The sequence below is a fragment of the Oncorhynchus keta genome, chromosome 19, assembly GCF_023373465.1.
Source record: "Oncorhynchus keta strain PuntledgeMale-10-30-2019 chromosome 19, Oket_V2, whole genome shotgun sequence".
Taxonomy (NCBI): domain Eukaryota; kingdom Metazoa; phylum Chordata; class Actinopteri; order Salmoniformes; family Salmonidae; genus Oncorhynchus; species Oncorhynchus keta.
The window spans coordinates 68785348-68804669 of NC_068439.1; positions in this window are offsets into that span (position 1 = coordinate 68785348).

Genomic DNA, 19322 nt, shown 5'->3' on the forward strand with positions numbered 1-19322 from the left:
TAGTAAAAATAAAGAAAACCCCTTGAATGTGTAGGTGTGTCCAAACTTTTTACTGGTACTGTATATAGATAGCCAAGTTATCGTTATTCACTGTGCACTTATTCCTTCTGTTATTATTTGCACATAATTTTGATACGTTTCTCTCCACATTGTTAGGAAGGGCCCATAAGCATTTCACTGTGAAGTCTACACCTGTTGTTTTATGAAGCACGTGACAAATAAAATATGGTTTTGATGAGATTTTTATTCAAACGCTTCCACCTAACTGTTTTGTTTTAAGTGCACTAAGAACTAATGTAGCAACATTTGACAGTAGCTGTTTGTGTCATATTTGGTTGCGATTGTTCAATTTGATGATTTAAATAATATACTACGAACAATGATTTGGAATCCAGTTCACGGAAAAATATGGCGGAAGCGGTCGATGAAGTGAATTCTGAATCTTATGGCAGTAGAATCAAGGAGAACTAGAATATTGTCCAAAATGGAAAACAAAGCAAAGTAGTGTACAGTGATGAGAATGATCCTTCGTATCTAGTAGGAGTACGGGTTGTTAATGAGGAGCAGCTGAGCAGATGACCAATATTGAAGAAACCATTTGACATATCCAAACTGGTGGGGAGGGTGCTGGGTAAAGTGAAGGTTGTGAAGATCACAAGAGGCGGGCTTGTTTTGATTTTTGTGCTTCTGCGGATCAGAAGGAACGTTCGTTGCATCTCACTCGATTTGATAAATTTGTAGTGTCGTGTGTGTCTCTTTGGAACAGGGCACCCCTCAAGGGGGTTATATCTGGCATCTCATGGGAAGTCGATTTTGAAGAGAATAAAAATATTCCTGGAATGATTGATGCACGTAGGATGAATCGTGTGGTGAATGGTAAAAAAGTGAAGAGTCTATCTGTTCTTTTGTTTTTTGATATGGGAGTCTCCCTACTCAAGTGCAGTTCGGGTATACATACTACAGAGTCAGAGCATTCATCCCATGACCATTCATTGTAAAGCATTTGGTCATGTTGGTCATGTTTCAAGTGTTTGCAGAAGGGAGAAGCCGAGATGTCCAAGTTGTGGAAAAGATCATATCATGTCTTTAAAAAGTGAGGAAAATGTGACATGTTGCAATTGAGGTGGGAACCATGAAGCTACATCTTTCGATTGCTCGACAAGGGTGAAAGGGAATGAGTTGCCAAAGTCAGGGCTATCCAGAGCATTTCATATGCAGATGCTGTTAAAACGTTTGAGGGTTTGAATGTTGCTCCTGAAGAGTCCATGGTGGTGAATAGGCCTTCACTGTAGGCTGCAGGGGTTGCCTTTCACCAGCAGGATCCTGGCATTTTAAAGGTTAAGAAGGTGGACTTTGTGGCATTTATAGCTATGGTGATTAAAGGCACTGCCAAGGTTGAGAGAAGGTCCAGGAAGATAGATATCATGGTAAATGCAGCGGAGCGGCTCCAGGGACTGAAAGATTTCTCGGCAGAGGAGTTGCATGGAATATTGTCACAAGTCGTACCACCCTCTCAGGTTCTAGAGCCTAATATGGAAGATTTGGAAGAAGGAGAAGTTGTTTTGTTTTGGTAATGTCAATGTATTATTTTTATTTAGGTGGATTAAATTAGTTTCCCTATCGCATATCTATTTGCTTTTTTTTTTACCTTGTTTCGTTTTTCAACCGGTTCAGTTGGTGGCTGCAATACACCTTTTTGGGTTGAAGTCATAAAATCCACAGAAGGAGGATTTTAGGGTTTAGTCTACCACCTAGTGGTTATTTTAAGTGACTGCAATTAATGGCAAAATAGTACGGTATAGCATACCACACATGTGGCATGTGGGATGCCACATTCGCCATATGATTGGTAAGATGTTTCCACCTTTTAATGGGGTGTTTGGTGGCTAATCGAGTGGGTATACACTAGGATTAATGTGGAGAATTATTGTAGTTCATTCATTGTCATCATATTGGGTTTTTGAGAACTGTGAGGATTTCCGTCTGCTCTTAAACGCAAGTAAAACTAAATGCATGCTATTCAATCGATCACTGCCCGCACCTGCTCGCCCGTCCAGCATCACTACTCTGGACGGCTCTGACTTAGAATACTTGGACAACTACAAATACCTGGGTGTCTGGTTAGACTGTAAACTCTCCTTCCAGACTCACATTAAGCATCTCCAGTCTAAAATTACATCTAGAATCGGCTTACTTTATCGCAACAAAGCATCCTTCACTCATGCTGCCAAACATGGGTTTGCTTGTTGATCTAACAAACACTACCGACTTCTACAGTATGACCCCAACGAGATCGAGGGTGTTAAATGTGTGAAGCTTCAGTGCAAAGGGTACGTATGAGTGACCTGTTTAAAACTCCAGATTAATTCTCCATGTTTACAAATGCCACTAGTTGATTGATCTGATGTGATGTGTTCGTTCCTTGTTTAACTATGGAGAGTGTCCTTCAATAGAGACTAACTACTGAGATGTTCATCAGACTGTGAGCACTTCATGGAGAAGACTACCACTGATAGGTAAGGAATGCAATGCATGCAAGTTTTTTTTTACTGGAGCTGTATATTTATTTTTCTTTGTTCTTGTCTGGCGTATTGTTCATACAGAAACACATGTTGTGGATACATTTTTTTTATTTTTTCGTTTTGATAGCAGTCAAGGGGTAAAATACAGTCACATTTGAACTTGGTGATACATTATCCCAAAGTATATACAACATTCTCTTTGGGGTGTTGTATTGTAGCATATTTTCCTGACAACTCAGTGGGCGTGGCGTTTGGCCAGAGCGATGTGGATGGTTAGCCATGTCTTGCAATGGAAACTGTTTACAGTTTTTGAACTAAACTGAAGCAAATGGAGCAAAGTGAACAAATCAGGTAGCGACCTACCTGAATTTGTTCAATAGAAACTCGTTTTCGTTGAAAAACCCATTTCGTTTGGAGCAAACGGTTTCTGTTACAAAAGGTTTTTCAACAGAATCAGTGTAATGAATACACCCCAGGCGAGTAGCAAACAGTAACAACAAAATAGATTATCAAAGTAAGATGAGGTACAGGTTTGTCCACTAGGGGGAACCAGAATATAACTAAACAGTTCTAATCTTTTTAGTACTAACCAGACACCCTCCCTTCCTAATATTCCATCAGCTATTTCTGAAAATATGCATTTTGTTTGTAAATACTATAAAACAGGTTTGCTAAATATTAAGTTGAAGTAATTGCACCGCCACATAGGCTTTCTTGTAGAATTATAGCCAAGTGTGTTGGTTGGTGGTCTGCTCTGCACATAATATGAAACACATATCTGACTGAAATTGGTACTAATCAGACACCAGGATATTAACAAACAAACATTTGAAGGGAATCTGAAATGTGTAGAGGCTTTTGCAGGTGCCATGTTTAGTATAGCTCACCATATGTGTGTATGCAATCACTTTGTAGCTCAGCATGTGACCTGTCTGAGTCTACCTCAGAAGCCCAGGGTTTGGAAAGGCCCAACTGGACCCCTGCTGCTTAGAGGCTTGAAGGCAGATAAACCAATTTCAAAACATTGCAGTCATGAATGATAAATGCAAAACCTCCCCTGTTTTTTTTCTGTATGTCCTTGAGCATCTAGTGGTAGATGGTAAAGTGTGCAGAGGGAAATAAATATTTCTCAGGTTGGAATATATGAAAGTCATTATAAAGATGTCCTCCTGTTGGCCACCCGTTGATCTTTATCTGTTGTCTCTCTGGTATTAATGCAGATGTTGACATTAGACAGCGGGCCCTGTGAATGTAACCATCCTACAATCCCCCATCATCATTACTGGAGATGTCATCTCCATTTGTGCTGCCAGACAGATGTCGTGTCCTGTCTGATGGACAGGGTGTTACAGCAGTCAAGTTGAGCTCAATCAGTGGAAACGTGCACCCAATGGAGATTACCATGCATTGACTATTCAGACTGTATCGGAGGGGGAGAGAAATATTTTTATCCTGATTACTACGATAAATCCAGATTGACTTTCTATGACCTTACTTTCAGAGATTTTGTCAGATGTCATTGTGGCTGGTCTACCCAGTTCTCATTTTATACCACTCTCCAATTATTATCTAAAGTTAAATAGAAACGCCTGAATACCAATGAAGAACTGCATCATGGCCGAGGGAGATGCTTCAGACTGACACGGCATGGAGTCTAAAATCCATAGAAAATTTCCCCCAAACCACCCCTGAATGCTGATAGAGGCTCTGCCATGAACATTTTTAAAGTGGAGTGAAGATTTAGTTTGCCCCTAATATCCTTCCCTGCCTTGAAGATTAAAGCAAACATGAACCGATTCCCTGTGTGCCCTGGCATTTTCTTTCCTCACCCCTCGCGTTAGATTGCGTCTGCCGTCCGTATCAATTAAACGACTCAGTGTAAGAGTGCTGGTCTAGGATCAGGCTCTCCATGTCCATTTATTATAATCAAAAAAGCAAAACTGTTCTAAAATCATCACTCCTACTCTGAGATGCTTTAAGAATACAGGCCCTGGAGTATGTAGCATAACCTCCAGTTGGCTGATGAACTGGTTTTAAATATGAGGCTCCCACCCAGAGAAGTACCAGCACACAGTTAAGCTGGGTGTACACTACACTAATTTGGCCCGATTTAACTGCCCAGTACAAGTTTTAGAGATGGGAGACAATCCCCATGTCGTTGCTTAATCGGCGTGCATCCGTTTTAATGTTACGCCTCAATCACTCCGACAGCTTCACTGCCAAAATGTTACGCAGCATCATCTGGATATGTGTGCAAATAAAGTTTCTGCTGCCATTTCTGTCAAGCCGTCTACACATACAGTTTGATGCATACGTTCGATAAATCCATCATATGCACCACACAGAACGCACTGCAACTGACTCTGCAACGCAATGCTGCAAGGCAAACGCAGCTTTCCATTAAATGAATATACTTTTGGTCTACCCAAAATGCAATGATGCTATCGGTGTAAATGAGGCGTTAGCGTCAGAGACTCAATCTGAGTGCTACCGATCCCATCATTGAGCAGTTCCAGACATCCCAAGATTTTCAAACATGTTTGATTTTGACACACTATCTGCAATACACTTGTAGTGTGAGATGTGCAACTTCAAGTTGAGAACGGTGATCAGCAATAGCAAATGAGAGCTCGTCAAAGAAGCCAGTGTTACGTTGTTTTGCATCACCCAGAATGTGTATACTCGAGCAGGAGTCATGACTACTACTAGTATGCGTTTGTACTTGCCTTTTAAACAAAGCGTCAAATCGTTACAGCTCTGAAGTTCACAAGCAATGTTATTCAATTCAAAATGTTGGTTAGAACATTTCAACTCTATGGCAAGCATGAATGTCTGACTGAAAACATTTGAAGCTGCTTTCAACCACAGCTCGTTCTAGCTACGTTAACAATATAATCACATTGTTTTTGCGAGACAGCGTGGTGGAATGGAGATTCCTCATGACCGAGTGAAGAATGGTGTAGTTTGTGACACCTCGTCTGTGCCAGATTGTTTAGTGTGGCACCACTACGTTGGCAAGACAAACTACAGGAAAGACAGTCGTTTAATGTGAGAGGCTCTGCTAGGTTAAGATTTTGAAAGTCGTGTAGTGAACACCCGGCATAAGGGCTCTCTCAGGAGGATTCAGTGGGCGTTATGCGTAGCCAGGCCACCACCATCTCCTCTCTTCACAGATAGGACTATTGATTTTGCAAGAGAGAGATGGTTGGAAAATGACAGGGTTATTGGACCATCTCATTTGCATCTCATTGAATATCAAATGTATTTATAAAGCCCCTTTTACATCAGCAGATATCACAAAGTGCTTGTACAGAAACTCAGCCTAAAACAGCAAGCAATGCAGATGTAGAAGCACAATTGCAATTACACACAATTGTAGTAGTAGGGACAGATGGGCACTTTGCTTGATTGACTTAAGCAGTGTCTCTCTCTTTGTTCTCCCACAGGTGTCCACTGCACATACGGCTTCAATCGGACAGGCGTTCTGATCTGCGCATACCTGGTGGAGAAGATGGATTGGAGGTAAGGTCTAGCCATCCCAATCAAGCAGCACCACAGGGAACTGTGTTTGTTACGCTCTGTCTGTCTGTCTGGCCGTCCGCCAGCCAAATCACTTAATGGGTTCCAATATTGACCACACAATCAACACAATTCCCAGAGTGGTTTGTTTTGTGTCACTCCTCTGTGTACATATCTTGTCCCCTAAGGGGGTGTAGCCATGTTGCAGTGGAAGCAGACTTAAGAAGTCAGCATACTTCAGCTGGCGCCTAGCTGAACTCGGCTATCCGACTCGAACGAAAGTCCCTTAAAAGACTGCTTGCATACAGGAAAAAAATGGAATAGTACTGTTTGTTCATCTTGTGATGCCGTAGCTAGTATAAACTTCTTCACAATACGCTGTATTAACATAAGAAAACTCAAGAAATTTGTCATTCATTAATCGCGCAATTTTACTTCTAACTAAGATGTTTGGTTTAGTATTTTTCAATTAACATTTTTTGCACGAAAACAAGTCTCTCGTTGAGTGACTACAAAGACTAAATACTTCGTTGAAGGGTCCCTACTATTATCCAATCACCGACGAAGGGGCGAAGACTTCGGTTCATGCACAAACTGTTTTGGCTGGGAAGCATGCGGACTCCTTTAGCCTTGTAGTTTATTGGATTGGGTTCTATTTCAACTATCTCTGCCTGCCCAAACCACCTGATGAGGCCCAATACAAAGCCAATCACTTCATTGACAACTCTGCAATTATGGCCTCTGGGTTATTTTTTTGTGATTTTAAAGTTTTTATTATTTTAGGCCAGAACAGAAAATAGCAAATCAATATACATTATACACATGGATTTATGTTAAGTCATGTGGACCAAATTGTAGCCAGTGATTTGGGTTTCTTGATCTGAAAACAAGGCTCCCTGAATTTTAGCAGCATATCAAATGCGCGATGTGGGCTGGCAGCATTCTGGATCATTGCTACTCTAACTTCCGTGACACATACAAAGCCCTCCCTTGCCCTCCTTTTGGCACATCTGACCACTACTCCATTTTGTTGCTCCCAGCCTATTGACAGAAACTAAAACAGGAAACGCCTGTGCTCAGGTCTGTTCAACGCTTTTCCGACCAATCGGATTCCACGTTTCAAGATTGCTTCAATCACGTGAACTGGGATATGTTCCGGATAGCCTCAGACAACAACATTGATGTATACGGTGAGCGAGTTTATTAGCAAATGCATCAGTCATGTTGTACCCATGGTGACTATTAAAACCTTCCCCAACCAGAAACTGTGGATTGATGGCAGCATTTGCGCAAAACTGAAAGCGCAAACCACTGCTTTTAATCAGGGCAACATGACCGAATACAAACAGTGTAGCTATTTCCTCTTCAAGGCGATCAAACACGCTAAACATCAGTATAGAGACAAAGTAGAGACTCAATTCAACGGCTCAGACACGAGACGTATGTGGCAGGGTCTGCAGTAAATATCGGATTACAAAAAGAAAACCAGCCCCGTCGTGGACACTGTCTTGCTCCCAGGCAAATTAAACAACTTCTTTGCTTGCTTTGCGGACAATACAGTGCCACTGACAAAACCTGCAGGCTCTCCTTCACCGCGGCCTTCGTGATTAAAACATTTAAACTTGTTAACCCTCGCAAGGCTGCTCATATCACCTCCACCCTACCTGACACCCTAGACCCACTCCAATTTGCTTACCACCCCAATAGGTCCACAGACGATGCAATCACACTGCCCTAACCCATCTGGACAAGATGCATACCTATGTAAGAATGCTGTTCATCGATTACAGCTCAGCATTTAACACCATAGTACCCTCCAAACTCATCATCAAGCTTGAGACCCTGGGTCTCGACTCCGCCCTGTGCAACTGGGTCCTGGACTTTCTGACGGGCCGCCCCCAGGTGGTGAGGGTAGGAAACATCTTCACCCCGCTGATACTCAACACTGGGGCCCCACAAGGCTGTGTCCTCAGCCCTCTCCTGTACTCTCTGTTCACCCATGACTGCTTGGCCATGCACGCCTCCAACTCAATCATCAAGTTTGCAGACAACCCTACAGTGGTAGGCTTGATTACCAACAACGACGAGACAGCCTACAGGGAGGAGGTGAAGGTTCTTGGAGTGTGGTGTCAGGAAAGTAACCTCGCACTCAACGTCAACAAAACAAAGATGATTGTGGACTTCAGGAAACAGCAGAGGGAGCACCCACCTAGCCACATTGACGGGACAGAAGTGGAGAAGGAAAGTTTTAAGTTCCAACAGCGCCTCTTCAACCTCAAGAGGCTGAAGAAATTTGGCTTGCCACCGAAAACACTCACAAACTTTTACAGATGCACAATCGAGAGCATCCTGTCAGGCTGTATCAATTCCTGGTACGGCAACTGCACCGTCCACAACCGTAAGGCTCTCCAGAGGGTAGTGAGGTCAGCACAGCTCTAGCAGGGCAAAAAAATTGACGACTTGTTGGAAAGGTGGCATCCTATGACGGTGCCACTTTAAAAGTCACTGAGCTCTTAAGGCCATTCTACTGCCAGTGTTTGTCTATGGAGATTGCATGGCTGTGTGCTCTATTTTATCCACCTTTCAGCAACGGGGGTGGCTGAAATAGCCAAATCCACTAATTTGAAGGGGTGCCAACATACTTTTGTGTGTGTGTATATATCTTTGTTCCATTTTGAGTAGATTGGTAATGTTGGTTTGAGTAAGAATATATAGAATTTGGAAACTTTGCCCTTACTTACCCTTACTGTCATTATTTTGTGAATAGGATGAGAGTTCCATAAGCACGTACAGCAGAACAAAGCTGCAAATAAAATAAAATGAAGAACCAGGCAGACTGTATAGCTTTGTCAGAGAGAGTATGATTTCCCTTCTCACTCCAAGAAGGAAAATATATTGTCTGGCCACCAAGAGGAGATGATGATTGATGTATTTGCAATGGTTCCCCATTGAAAGCCATATTGTATTGTTTGCCTGGTGATGGGGCCAGAGGTGAGTTTGGCTTTTTTGATAGAGATGATTGAATATGCCAGATGTTGGAGCCTGTAGGGCTTTGCTAAATTCGCTTTCAGGGGGCTCCAGGCCACTGGGATATTGGGGTTCAACTACACATGTAGTGGTCTTTTTTTTTCTTCTCTCTCTCTCTTCTAAGGGGTGGATCAGCTTAATATTGCGGAAAGAATGTTGCTTCCAATGTAATTGTCTGCATCATTTCCAATCCCCCATATTTTTTGGGTAAATATATACAATGTGGCAAAAAAGTATTTAGTCAGCCACCAATTGTGCAAGTTCTCCCACTTGAAAAGATGAGAGAGGACTGTAATTGTCATCATAGGTACACTTCAACTATGACAGACAAAATTAGAAGAAAAAAATCCAGAAAATCACATTGTAGGATTTTTAATGATTTAATTGCAAATTAAGGTGGAAAATAAGTAACTTCTTGGTCACCTACAAACAAGCAAGATTTCTGGCTCTCAGACCTGTAACTTCTTCTTTAAGAGGCTCCTCTGTCCTCCACTTGTTACCTTTATTAATGGCACCTGTTTGAACTTGTTATCAGTATAAAAGACACCTGTCCACAACCTCAAACAGTCACACTCCAAACTCCACTATGGTCAAGCCCAAAGAGCTGTCAAAGGACACCAGAAACAAAATTGTAGACCTGCACCAGTCTGGGAAGACTGAATCTGCAATTGGTGAGCAGCTTGGTTTGAAGAAATCAACTGTGCTAGCAATTATTAGGAAATGGAAGACATACAACTCTGTAAATAAGGGCACCCTCATAGACGTCATCCTGACCAACTGGCCCTCCAAATATACCTCCGCTGTCTTCAACCAGGATCTCAGCGATCACTGCCTCATCGCCTGTATCCGCCACGGAGCCGCAGTCAAACGACCACCCCTCATCACTGTCAAACGCTCCCTAAAACACTTCTGTGAGCAGGCCTTTCTAATCGACCTGGCCCGTGTATCCTGGAAGGACATTGACCTCATCCCGTCAGTTGAGGATGCCTGGTCATTCTTTAAAAGTAACTTCCTCACCATTTTGGATAAGCATGCTCCGTTCAAAAAATGCAGAACCAAGAACAGATACAGCCCTTGGTTCACTCCAGACCTGACTGCCCTCGACCAGCACAAAAACATCCTGTGGCGGACTGCAATAGCATCGAATAGCCCCCGTGATATGCAACTGTTCAGGGAAGTCAGGAACCAATACACGCAGTCAGTCAGGAAAGCTAAGGCCAGCTTCTTCAGGCAAAAGTTTGCATCCTGTAGCTCCAACTCCAAAAAGTTCTGGGACACTGTGAAGTCCATGGAGAACAAGAGCACCTCCTCCCAGCTGCCCACTGCACTGAGGCTAGGAAACACGGTCTCCACCGATAAATCCATGATTATCGAAAACTTCAATAAGCACTTCTCAACGGCTGGCCATGCCTTCCGCCTGGCTACTCCAACCTCGGCCAACAGCTCCGCCCCCCGTAGTTCCTCACCCAAGCCTCTCCAGGTTCTCCTTTACCCAAATCCAGATAGCAGATGTTCTGAAAGAGCTGCAAAACCTGGACCCGTACAAATCAGCTGGGCTTGACAATCTGGACCCGCTATTTCTGAAACTATCTGCCGCCATTGTCGCAACCCCTATTACCAGCCTGTTCAACCTCTCTTTCATATCGTCTGAGATCCCCAAGGATTGAAAGCTGCCGCAGTCATCCCCCTCTTCAAAGGAGGAGACACCCTGGACCCAAACTGCTATAGACCTATATCCATCCTGCCCTGCCTATCTAAGGTCTTCGAAAGCCAAGTCAACAAACAGGTCACTGACCATCTCGAATCCCACCGTACCTTCTCCGCTGTGCAATCTGGTTTCCGAGCCGGTCACGGGTGCACCTCAGCCACACTCAAGGTACTAAATGATATCATAACCGCCATCGATAAAAGACAGTACTGTGCAGCCGTCTTCATCGACCTCGCCAAGGCTTTCGACTCTGTCAATCACCAAATTCTTATCGGCAGACTCAACAGCCTCGGTTTTTCGGATGACTGCCTTGCCTGGTTCACCAATTACTTTGCAGACAGAGTTCAGTGTGTCAAATCAGAGGGCATGCTGTCCGGTCCTCTGGCAGTCTCTATGGGGGTGCCACAGGGTTCAATTCTCGGGCCGACTCTTTTCTCTGTATATATCAATGATGTTGCTCTTGCTGCGGGCGATTCCCTGATCCACCTCTACGCAGACGACACCATTCTATATACTTTCGGCCCGTCATTGGACACTGTGCTATCAAACCTCCAAACGAGCTTCAATGCCATACAGCACTCCTTCCGTGGCCTCCAACTGCTCTTAAACGCGAGTAAAACCAAATGCATGCTTTTCAACCGATCGCTGCCTGCACCCGCATGCCCGACTAGCATCACCACCCTGGATGGTTCCAACCTTGAATATGTGGACATCTATAAGTACCTAGGTGTCTGGCTAGACTGCAAACTCTCCTTCCAGACTCACATCAAACATCTCCAATCAAAAATCAAATCCAGAGTCGGCTTTCTATTCCGCAACAAAGCCTCCTTCACTCACGCTGCCAAGCTTACCCTAGTAAAACTGACTATCCTACCGATCCTCGACTTCGGCGATGTCATCTACAAAATGGCTTCCAACACTCTACTCAGCAAACTGGATGCAGTCTATCACAGTGCCATCCGTTTTGTCACTAAAGCACCTTATACCACCCACCACTGCGACTTGTATGCTCTAGTCGGCTGGCCCTCACTACATATTCGTCGCCAGACCCACTGGCTCCAGGTCATTTACAAGTCCATGCTAGGTAAAGCTCCGCCTTATCTCAGTTCACTGGTCACGATGGCAACACCCATCCGTAGCACGCGCTCCAGCAGGTGTATCTCACTGATCATCCCTAAAGCCAACACCTCATTTGGCCGCCTTTCGTTCCAGTACTCTGCTGCCTGTGACTGGAACGAATTGCAAAAATCGCTGAAGTTGGAGACTTTTATCTCCCTCACCAACTTCAAACATCAGCTATCCGAGCAGCTAACCGATCGCTGCAGCTGTACATAGTCTATAGGTAAATAGCTCACCCTTTTTCACCTACCTCATTCCCATACTGTTTTTATACTGTTTTTATTTATTTACTTTTCTGCTCTTTTGCACACCAATATCTCTACCTGTACATGCCCATCTGATCATTTATCACTCCAGTGTTAATCTGCAAAATTGTATTATTCGCCTACCTCCTCATGCCTTTTGCACACATTGTATATAGACTGCCCATTTTTTTCTACTTTTTTTCTACTGTGTTATTGACTTGCTAATTGTTTACTCCATGTGTAACTCTGTGTTGTCTGTTCACACTGCTATGCTTTATCTTGGCCAGGTCGCAGTTGCAAATGAGAACTTGTTCTCAACTAGCCTACCTGGTTAAATAAAGGTGAAATAAAAAATAAAAAATAAAAAACAAGACCACTGACAGTTTCCCTCGATCTGGGGCTCCCACGCAAGATCTCACCCTGTGGGGTCAAAATGATCACAAGAACAGTGAGCAAAAATCCCAGAACCACACGGGGGGACTTAGTGAATGACCTGCAGAGAGCTGGGACCAAAGTAACAAAGCCTACCATCAGTAACACACTACGCCGCCAGGGACTCAAATCCTGCAGTGCCAGACGTGTCCCCCTGCTTAAGCCAGTACAGGTCCAGGCCCGTCTGAAGTTTGCTAGAGAGCATTTGGATGATCCAGAAGAAGATTGGGAGAATGTCATATGGTCAGATGAAACCAAAATTGAACTTTTTGGAAAAAACTCAACTCGTCGTGTTTGGAGGACAAAGAATGCTGAGTTGCATCCAAAGAACACCATACCTACTGTGAAGCATGGGGGTGGAAACATCATGCTTTGGGGCTGTTTTTCTGCAAAGGGACCAGGACGACAGATCCGTGTAAAGGAAAGAATGAATGGGGCCATGTATCGTGTGATTTTGAGTGAAAACCTCCTTCCATCAGCAAGGGCATTGAAGATGAAATGTGGCTGGGTCTTTCCGCATAACAATGATCCCAAACACACCGCCCGGGCAACGAAGGAGTGGCTTCGTAAGAAGCATTTCAAGGTCCTGGAGTGGCATAGCCGGTCTCCAGATCTCAACCCCATAGAAAATCTTTGGAGGGAGTTGAAAGTCTGTGTTGCCCAGCAACAGCCCCAAAACATCACTGCTCTAGAGGAGATCTGCATGGAGGAATGGGCCAGAATACCTGCAACAGTGTCTGAAAACCTTGTGAAGACTTACAGAAAACGTTTGACCTCTGTCATTACCAACAAAGTCTACTTTACGATAGTTCTCTCTTGTTTGTTCTTAGTCCTTAGTCCATCCAGTTTGATTTATATTCGTAACTATGCTATTTCACAAAAGTTACGAACCTATATACATTTTCAGATCCCGTATCTTGTTATTAGTCCCACCCTTCAGCTCCATTTGACCCCTCCCATCTATCTCTCAACATCATCCATTTCGGATTTCTATTTGCCATATATTTTTCAACTGTGCTGTGATGCTTCACAAAATAATTGAACCTTCCTATTCTCATAGCTTCTCCAGATTGTAAATTAAAAATAAACATTTTTGCCAAAATAATTCTTATATTATTGATTGATTGACTATGGCTTTTCAAATCACCCAATATTGCTTTCTGCAGCGTTAGTTCTAGGCAAATGTTGCAATTCTTCAGCCATTCCTGGACCTGTGACCAAAAACGAGCTACATATGGACAATGCCAAAATAAATGATCTAATGACTCTGCCTCCTCACAGCAGAATCTGCAGAGCTGGGAAGATTGTATCCCCCATATATATAACATTCTATTAAACATATCCAGGTGTTAGAATGGCCAAGTCAAAGTCCAGACCTGAATCCAATCGAGAATCTGTGGAAAGAACTGAAAACTGCTGTTCACAAATGCTCTCCATCCAACCTCACTGAGCTCGAGCTGTTTTGCAAGGATGAATGGGAAAACAATTCAGTCTCTCGATGTGCAAAACTGATAGAGACACGCCAAGCGACTTACAGCTGTAATCGCAGCAAAAGGTGGCGCTACAAAGTATTAACTTAAGGGGGTTGAATAATTTTGCACGCCCAATTTTTCAGTTTTTGATTAGTTAAAAAAGTTTGAAATATCCAATAAATGTCGTTCCACTTCATGATTGTGTCCCACTTGTTGTTGTTTGTTCACAAAAAAATACAGTTTTATATCTTTGTTTGAAGCCTGAAATGTGGCAAAAGGTCGCAAAGTTCAAGGGGGCCGAATACTTTCGCAAGGCACTGTAAGTATAACTTTTGTATGACCGATGCCTTTAGTGAGAGGTCTAATGCTTTAATATTTAATAAATTCGTCCCACCGAATTAAATTCATTATATAAATAGACCCTTTTAATTTTATCTGGCTTGCCGTTCCAAATAAAATTGAATATTTTTTTTTTCATATAATTTTAAAATCAGGTCACTAGGTGTAGGCAAAACCATGAGCAAATAGGTAAACTGTGATATAACTAAAGAGTTAATCAGGGTGATTTTTCCACAAATAGACAGGTATTTTCCTTTCCATGGTAGCAAGATCTTATCTATTTTTGCTAACTTTCTATAGACATTTATTGGAGTGAGATCATTTCTTTCTTTTGGGACTTGTATACCGATTATGTCCACATCTCCGTCAGACCATTTAATTGGTAAACTACATGGTAATGTAAAATGTGCATTTTTTAGTGATCCAATATGTAATATGGTACATTTATCATAATTTGGTTTTAATCCAGAGAGGATAGCAAAAGTATCTAGATCCTTAGAGACTCTAATTGTGGTATTAAAAGAAAACATGAATCATCAGCGTACAATGACACCTTAGTTTTTAAGCCACGGATTTCTAATCCCTTAATATTATTGTTTGATCTAATCTTAGCAGCTAACATTTCGATGGCAATAATAAATAGATATGCCGATAGTGGACAATCTTGTTTTACTCCTAGATAGTTTAAAACTTTCTGAGATGTAGCCATTATTTACAATTTTACACCTAGGGTTACTGTACATAACCTTAACCCATTTTACAAGAGATTCCCCAAAATTGAAATGTTCTAGGCATTTATATATAAACTCCAGTCGTACTTTATCAAAAGCCTTTTCAAAATCAGCTATGAAAACCAGGCCTGGTGTCCCCAATATTTCATAGTGTTGTGTTTCCAGTACTTGTCTTATATTATCTCCAATGTATCGTCCATGTAAAAAAAACCTGTCTGATTAGGATGAATAATATCTGACAATACTTTTAAAATTTTTATGTGCCAAGCATTTTGCCAGGATTTTTGTATCACAACACTGAAGTGTAAGAGGTCTCCATTTTTTTTAATGGACTGGATCTTTATATATATATATATATATATACACCACTTGGGTCCTGTTTCAGTAATAATGATATCAGACCTTCTTGTTGTGTGTCTGATAATCTACCATTTATATAGGAGTGGTTAAAACAAGCCGATAATGGTCCTTTGAGTATACCCCAAAAAGTATTGTATACTTCCACTGGTATGCCATCCAGCCCTGGAGTTTTCCCATCCTTAAAAGCCCCAATTGCCTCAAGCAGTTCCTCCTCTGTAATTTGGCCTTCACATGAGTCTTTCTGTACAGATATTAATTTTACATTATTATTAGGGAAGAAAATCCATGCAATTAGTTTCAGTTAGTGGAGATGGAGGAGCCTGAAATGAAAACATATTCTTAAAGTACTTTACTTCCTCTTTCAAAATATCATTTGGTGAATCATGCGTGACTCCATCATTTGTAACAAGTTTTAATACATTTTTTTATGGTAGCATTTCTATAATGAAGATTGAAAAAGAATTTGGTGCATTTTTCCCCATATTCCATCCAGTTTGCTTTATTATTATAATATATTACACTGGATCTTTCTTGAATAAGTTCCTCCATTTCTTTTTGTTTATCCTCTAACTTATTATGTGCCTCTATAGTACTGTTTTTATTGCTATCTAACTGTACTGTTTGTCCTTCAATTTCCTTTGTAAATATGGACTCTTTTGATCTAAATTGCTTTTGTTTTATAAATGAGTACTGAATTGCAGGCACATTTAAAAGTGTCCCGTACTGTAAGTGGATCTGCTGTACCTAATGTTATGTCTGAAAAAGTCTTACAAATTCTTCTGTCCTAGTTCTAAACAATTTATCTAGTAGGCTTTGATTAAATTTCCAAAATCCTCGCCCACGTGGAAATTCTGTAAGAGTAATATATATGCCAATTATGTGATGATCCGACCGCATTCTGTCCCCCATCAACACTTTTTAAACGAGAGAGAATGGTACAAGAAAGTAGTCAAGGCAACTAGCTTGATTAAGCCTCCGCCATGTATATCTCACTAGGTCAGGGTATTTAAGTCTCCATATATCCACTAATTCCAATATATCCATGACATTCATGATTTCCTTAAGTGCCTGAGGAAGATAGTTTGTAGTGTGATTTCCTTTACGGTCCATAGAGGTATTTAAGACTGTATTAATATCTCCCACCATAATAATAGTCTAGTCTAGTGTTGCTTGTAGAGTTGATATATTATTATATATATTTTCAAAGAAGCTTGGATCATCATTATTCGGACCGTATAGGTTAAAAAGCCATATCTGTTTATTGTCCAATAACATATTTTAAATAATCCATCGACCTTGAAGATCTGTTTGGACAATTTGCTCGTTTGGATCAAAATTATTGTTAATTAAAACCATCACCTCTTTTGAATTTCTTTGTCCATGGGAGAAGTATATTTCGCCCCCCCAGTTCTTTTTCCACAAAACTTCATCTAAAACTGTTGAATGGGTTTCCTGTAAACTATATATATTATATTCCTTCTCTTTTAGCCAGGTAAATACTGATTGTCTTTTCTTATTATCTGCTAGGCCATTACAATTGTAACTGGCTATACTTATTTCACCACCTATCATGTTGAGACACAACTTTCAATTATTTTTATCAAAATATATGTTCGTAAACGTACCATTAAAAAATAACATGATGATTGAGTGTCTATATAGCTGTACCATGATCTTTGCATTTCTACTAAGTAAACCTCCAATTGGTCCCTACTATTCAACCCGCTAAAAGCCCTCCTCATCCCGAGTTGGGTTGTCATCCCAATGCCCGGCAGACCACCCTCGACCCCCTGTAACCCATAACCGACTGGGATCCATCCTTTGAAAAGAGCACACAGTGCCATTTACCGAATTGAAGTAGATTAACTGTCAAATGCATTTCCATCACCCTCACCTCAATTTGTATTATATATAGCTGTGGATCATCCTCTATTGTCCCTAACATCTTTTACTCCTTCGCAACAGTTGTGGGATACACACATACACACACTCAACCCATACCCCCACACAACCATAAGCTCACTTACTCAACAATTATACCACCCCAGAGCTCAACTCAAGATAGGTCTTGATTTCCGAATGCACTTGCAGTTGCAGCTGCATGAGAAGGCCTGCACGGCCGCACAAAAAATGTACACCAAAAACAAATGTACACCTTTTCCCTGAAACACACACAATACGGTCACCCGTATTGACCATATTCCCAAGCATCTCTATGCAGTCCGACTTTGATTCTGTGCCACTAGGGTCACAATAATATACCCCCTCTCTGAATGTCCGAGTGTGACCCCCTCCCCATGGGTTACTGCAGCTAGTGTTGCCAGCACTGCCACTGCCTGGATGGTGGCACCCCACCGGAATCCCCACCGGCTACGTACACGTTTATCAAGGTTCTCATTAGCAGCTTTGAGAATGTCCTTGTGTAGCATGCTCTCCCTTTAGGTGGCTTTTGCTTTGCAGGACCAACCCTGCCAGGCAGACTCAGAATCTTGAGGGGGCAGTGCTGCTCTTGGTCTCTGACCATCATTTTGGCTGCATACAGACTGCTTACAGCATGCAAATAAAACAGTTAGGGACTTCTCCTGAGTCTCTGGGTCATTCAGGTGGGTGTCTGGGTATAGGGTCATGGACCGTACCATTACATTAGAACTTCTCCTGAGTCTCTGGGTCATTCAGGTGGGTGTCTAGGGTATAGGGTCATGGACCGTACCATTAAAATAGGATCATAAATAAATAATTAGATATAATTTATTTAAAAAGTGTAGTTCCCCATACTAGGACAATAACAAATCAAATGTATCATCTATTTTAAAACTGTTCCACCAAGATAGGACAATAAATAAACAAGACGTATAATTCATTATAAAAGTATATCCATCATCTGAACAACATTGAAAGCTCTCTCATACCCCGGCCCACAGCAATACATTGGCTCTGGGATATGCAACCATTTCATTACTCACTCACTCAACTTTCCAAACATAACAAATAAAAATAAACACACACCACACATACTGTGCCTTCTGTTTACTTAGTTTTTATATTCACTATGTTGAATTAGTGCTTGTGTGTTTAATTAGTTATGTGAAGATATATATAGAAAAGCTATATTTTTTATTGTATTGTTACAATCCATAACCGGGCTAGAATTGTATTTATTTTCCTCATCTATGAGAACTTTGTAATTTTTAAAATAACCATGGAGTAGTCTTTGTCTCTGAACAACTGGTTATCAATATATAGTTTATCAACGACGAGAGCTACTCGTTTCGCTTTTAATCTATATTCTTTGAAAATTGGATACAGAACTTTGCGCCGTTCTGCAATTTCCCTTCAGAAACTGATCATTCACGTAGTGGTCTTAGCATAAAGGCCCAAAAATATAATTTAAGATTTGGGAGGTTTTTGGCCTCCAGAACACTGCTGTCTCTTTAAAGTGGACAGTTTGATCCATATTAATTTGCAGATCAAAGTATGCAGTTTCTTCCAATATCCCATTGGTGGTGAAACGGGAATCACAGAGCTGTAAAAGTTTATCTGTGGAAGTATGTTCATCTTAACGATGGAAATACATGTCTGAAAAGAGTTAGAATTTTTGCATTGAGACCATCTTTGCAGGTCTGACTATTTGTTTATAAACACTATTGAAATTGGTAGTGGTGGTGATATGTTGTCAATACCTAGGTATTTGAAATTGGGATTGGGATTACTATTGGGATGTCAGGACAGAGTATTCCTCATTCAGCTGAATTGGTGCCGATTTTGACCAATACATTTTGTAACCTGAGATTGAATATACATTTTTAAAGATGTAGGGAATGAAGAATGTCTCCAACATATAATCTGCA